The following is a 6,000-nucleotide window of genomic DNA, read 5'->3' on the forward strand; positions in this document are numbered from 1 at the left end:
ACTACCCTATATTTGCTTGGTTGATGATATGCCAACTTCCAAACATTTTGCAATGTTCCATCAACAGGTGAATTTTCTGGGACACACAGTCAACAGAGAAGTATGTATCGACTCACCTGAGATTGAATTTGACTAACACAAAGAACTTGCATGAGGTAAGACGATTACTTAGACTTTGCTCTATTGTCATAGTTTTATAAAATTGTACTCTGACTTATTTCATCCTCTACACAAATTATTTGAAATAGGTTTGTTGGATTATTGACAAGCGTTCAATAAATTTACGAAAGAATTAACCACTACTACTGTATCGGCATGTCCAGCTCTAGAAGGTATCCTCATTTTAGACAGAATTTTCGGTGATTTTTCAGTGGGAAAAATAATATGTGATCGCCAACTATATCAAGGCAATGAATGCTGCAGAATGGGGATATTGTACCAATCACAAAAAGTTATGAAGTGTTGTTCAAATTCTATGTCCAATCACTACCTATATGGACAAAAGTTTACACTGATCAAATCAGGTTACATCGAAGTAGCTGGTGGATTTTTAAAGTCCAGAATGCCATATAGTAAAGTAGTTTCATAAACCCCAGAAAATACAATTTTACCGTTGAATCACCCTGGACAGAACTAGAGAAGCTCTGATATATTATCTTGAAGACCATATGTTTTTTAAAAAAATGTAAACAGTGAAAAGAAGTTAGTGGAATGCTACAGAAAGGAAATGTTTTTACCACTCGTTAGAAGTTACTAAGTGTTGTTTGAGCCCTAAATCATTTTCATGACTACATATATGGGCAAATGTGTGCATTATTGAAGTAGCAGATGAATTTTCACAATTCAGAAGGACAGATACCAAGATGGTTTCAGAAAGTAAAGGAGCACAACTTTACCATCATGAATCATCTGAATGAGAACTATTGAAATACTGACACGTTATCCCGAAGACTGTGTGTCAAAGAAGAATCTAAACACTGAAAAGGAGAAAAGCACAAGATAGTAAACATGTCCAACCTAAAGTACAGCAGAGTATAATCAATGATATGATATAAACAAGTGACAACGAAAAGCTGATATGTGCAACAATCAATTTAAATATGCTCAGGCAAAAGATACGTCTTTGAAACGGATTATTCCGCTGTAAAGAATAGTGCTTGAAAATCATCAAGATTGACAGTATTTCCATACAAAGATACACCAGGTGAAATGAGATTAATTATGTCTACAAGAAAACTTCTTATCTCGGAAATAGGAATATATATCATTATGCAGAGAAACAATTACAATTGGTATTTTTCGGTATTTTCATACTGAAGAACTATGTAATCTACACAACTTTATAACAGCTAGAAGTACAGACGTTAATATGACACATAAGAGAGTTAAGCAAGTGTTTCTACTGGCTTGGATGGAAAGGTTCTGTATAGAATTAGGGTAAAATTACGTGAATTGTGGTATGAGTGGAAAAGTTTACCAAAGTAACAACATGGAATGGATCATTATTGCAATATGGTATTGGAAAACCAATTTATAGAGTTTCTGTCGATGTGTTTTTTTTTTTACAGAGTAGCAGTTAGAATACATACATCGTGGTTGGGATGGAATATATCACAATATGGCCACAAGCACATGCTATTCCTAGCCTGGAAGCAGAAATTAGCAATGAAACTCGTTAATGAATTCGTTTCAAAATTTCGTGTGCCAATGGAAGCAGGTCAGAAATAGAACTTTGGGTCAACATTATTTACAGAAATGTGCTATTTTTCCATATTTACCCAACAGAGCGTTGTATTTCTTCAACGTTATTTTCCTTCCAACCTTAATATTGCGTAGTGTGTACAGTAGATGATATTTAATTACACTGTGCAACAAATTTCAGGTTCAAAAAAAGTACAAGTTAAGTAAGACTTGTTTCTGGGTCAAAAAATTGTCCTGATTCTGAATCGGACCTTTATTCCTCCAGATTAGGCACCGTATTCCTGTACCATGAACCATAAGTTTTATAATATACTGCAAAATATCGCGTATTGAACACAACAATGCAAATACTGAAAGTTACAAAAAACAAAACAAAAATTTAGTTGGTATAACGAAACATTTATTGGTTATGAATTAAAAACACACACCTGTCAGTTTGAACAACTTTTGTTCTTCTAAGCCTCTTGTGTGGAGTGTGATCTTCTTTTTTTATACCCCAGCAGTAGTCTGCCAACATGCCAGGGTTCCATTTTCCTTTAAATCGTCGCTCCATCACTGAAATATCCTGATGGAATCTCTCGCAACGTTCATCACTCACATCACCAAGATTTTCCGCAAAAAATCCAAATGAGAGTGGAGCACATGAACTTTTAGAGACATGTTACATCCAATATCATGATAATGACTCAGCAGATCATTCACAACTTGCACGTAGTCTTCTGAACGATGATTCCCCAGGAAGTTATCACAAACTTTCTTGAATGACTCAAAGGCAAGCTTCTCTTTTCTCTTGAGATGTGTGATGAAGGTTTCATCAAGTACAATTTTTCGAATTTGGGGACCTATGAAGATACCTTCTTTAATTTTAGCTTGACTCAGGGAAGGGAACTTCTCTGTAAGATATGCAAATGTGGAGGATTCCTTGTCCAAGGCTTTCACAAATTACTTAAACAAACCAAGTTTAATATGTAAAAGTGGTAAAAGAATTCTATCACTTTTCACAAGTGGTTTGTGCATGATGTTGTGTTTTACTTGCTCAGTTTCATCTTGGATCGGCCAATCCTTGCGTACATAATGTTCAGTTCTTGCTCTGGAGTTCCATAAGCACAGGAAGCAGCAAAATTTAGTATAGCCAAGCTGAAGGCCAGTAAGCATGGCCACAACCTTAAAATCTGCACAAATATGCCAGTTATGGTCATCATACTGTATGCTTGTTAGAATTGCTTTCAGATTTTCATATGATTCTTTCATGGTTGCGCTATAAGCTTTGGGAACAGAAGGCAGAGTGTTACCATTGTGTAGCAGAACAGCTTTGATGCTGTCCTTGGATGCATCTATGCAAAGTCGCCAGTTGGTGTTATCATATGGTATTTCCAGTTGCTCAAAAAGTTCAGTGATGTCATTACAAAAGCATAAGTCATCCTTCATGGTGAATAATGCAAGCAGATCCTCTGTACGTTTCCTGTACAGTGTTATCTTCACTCCTTTCTCAAGAAGATTACGTTCTTGAAGCCTTGATGCCAGAAACTCACTTTTGTTTTTGGTTAAATAGAGATCCTCTTGAGAAAATGGTATTGGTTTATTCTCGCTTTCTGGATGATTGGGCTCCACATATTCACCACTGGGATGTTCATCTGCACTGCTGGAACTCTGCATTTCTTGATCTGGAGGTTTGGGCACAGGTAAATTTTCTGAGTGCTCTACTGGGCGCATTGCTGATTGCAAATTTGGGTAAACAATGTGATTCTTTTTCTTTGCTATAGTACAGCCTTAAAGTCTTGCTGACAGAAATAGCAATCATTAGAGTGATCTTTTTGCTCACGCCAAATCATTGGCACACCAAACTTCATGTGAACATTTTTTTCTGCATACCAGGCACTCAATGTCTTCACACATGTAAGGCAACACACATGAGGAGCCCATGACTTGTCCTGGTCTCCTAAGTCACAAACGAAGTACGCCTTGTACATTTTCTTGATATGGCGTGTAATACTGCGCTTTTCTTTAGCAAAAGTTAATTCCCCACATATGTAACAGAATCTGTTTGGATCATTTTTGCACTGTCTTGCACTCATTGTTGAAAACAAATAAGATCTGAAAGAAAAAAATAAATAACATCAAACACAAGCTTTGACGTATAAAGTATTAAGTGATAAACTCAATTAAATATAAGCACACAATAATAAACCAGAAAATATGATTTTAAACTGTACTGTGCTATTTATCATATCACATTGTAGGTGTTACTAAGATTGGTCTCTAGCCCTGGGGTGAAAACCATTTTACAATGCGGTAGAGAATTTTATTTAATAATAATGACAAAAAGGGTATACAGTGACAATTCTGCAAAAACCATGCCTAATTCAACAAAAAGAAGGCCAGAAATGGATTTCCCATGTCATTTTGCATATAAAAATGGCCACAGATCTCTTGTACTTTTTTGAGTGTTGCACAGTGTTATTTGAGTTTGAGTATATAACTTAATTTCGCTAAGTTTAAGGATCTCTTAAAAACTGTGCAGATCTGTTCACATTTCTTATTGTTTTCGTTCAGTCTTGGAATATATGGTAAATTGATTTTTATTGGAAGTTACTGGAGACCTCTAATAGATTCGAGGTCAGGTGGTTAAGGCACTCGACTCGTAATCCGAGGGTCGCGGGTTCGAATACCTGTCACATCAAACATGCTCTCCCTTTCAGCCGTGGGTGCGTTATAATGTGATGGTCAATCCCACTATTCGTTGGTAAAAAAGTAACCTAAGAGTTGGCGATGGGTGGTGATGACTAACTGCCTTCCCTCTAGTCTTACACTGCTAAGTTAGGGAAGGCTAGCGCAGATAGCCCTCGTGTAGCTTTGCCGAAATTAAAAAAAACACACAACCATCATACGTCCTGAACGTGAACGACTGCAAGTAATAGAAAATGTGATGTCGCCTTTGGGTTGTAACTGAATACCCTCACTGAAGTAAGAACTCGTACAATTTTTCAAAGACAATGACTTTAATTAGTCATTCTTCCGTGACTGCGTTAGTCAACTGTCTGTTACAGGTTTGGAGAAATACACAAATTTTGGGATGATGGAGGAAGATATGACCTAAAATATTTTTTCCCTACAAAGTTAACAGAAAATAAAAAGCAAATTTTCCATAGTAATCCTAAAATTGGATAACCACATTTAATGCACGTTGGAGCCGCACTCTATCTTAGGATTAATGCTGTGGTGTAAATGTTACAACTTCTATTGCTGCGGCCACTTAACAACAACTAAACTTACGACTAAAGTGAAAGATGTCAGGTAGTTATTAGTTCACGATAACTTAAATGTAAGACAGTTTGTTCCTCTCAAAGCTTCATTTTGTCGTTAACTATACAAACTCCAAACTTTTAATTATATGTTCAGAAATATGATCGAAAAAACAAAACAAAAGTAGTGCACTACTAAAGCCCAATAGTTTCCTACAAGAGTTACATCGAAACAAAAAACAATTTTATTTTAAAATAACAGCAGTACGGAGATAAAAAACAATGCATCAACAAGTTCTTATGGACTATAGATTGTTTGTTTGTTTTTTAATTTCGCACAAAGCTACTCGAGGGCTATCTGTGCTAGTCGTCTCTAATTTAGTAGTGTAAGACTAGAGGGAAGGCAGCTAGTCATCACCATCCACCGCCAACTCTTGGGCTACTCTTTTACCAACGAATAGTGGGATTGACCCTCACATTATAATGCCCCAACGGCTGAAAGGGCGAGCATGTTTGGCGCGACGGGGATTCGAATCCGCAACCCTTGGATTACGAGTCGCACGCCTTACGCGCTTGGCCATGCCAGGCCTAACAGAGTAAATAGAGTATTATAGACTAATAGAGTAAATTAGTAGTATATATATTATGCATGATTTCAAACTCAACAGGTAAATAACGCCTTGAAAATAACACATCGCCTAAAATGATTAATATAAAGACATCAAATGGGATTATTTATTGTCGTAAATTATAGAAGTTACCATTTTTATTTCTGTTCTAGAGAAAATTTATTTAAAATGATCGTTTTTGAACATTCTCCATAAATTAATTTTAAGTTTCTTCATTTTAAAATGCCTACTTTCGATGAATAACAAACAATATTGTGTCAAAAGTTGAGTCCAAACGTATTTGTATTTTACACAAAACTAATAACTATTGTTATTATATCATTAAAATATGAAGCAAACCTCCCCTCCCCAATGCAACAAAAAACATTAAATTTCGTCACAAGTTCCGGGTTCCCGCCATTTAATGACGTCATTAACTTGAAACCCAT

This window comes from Tachypleus tridentatus, chromosome 3 (genome assembly GCF_004210375.1).
Source record: "Tachypleus tridentatus isolate NWPU-2018 chromosome 3, ASM421037v1, whole genome shotgun sequence".
Classification (NCBI taxonomy): domain Eukaryota; kingdom Metazoa; phylum Arthropoda; class Merostomata; order Xiphosura; family Limulidae; genus Tachypleus; species Tachypleus tridentatus.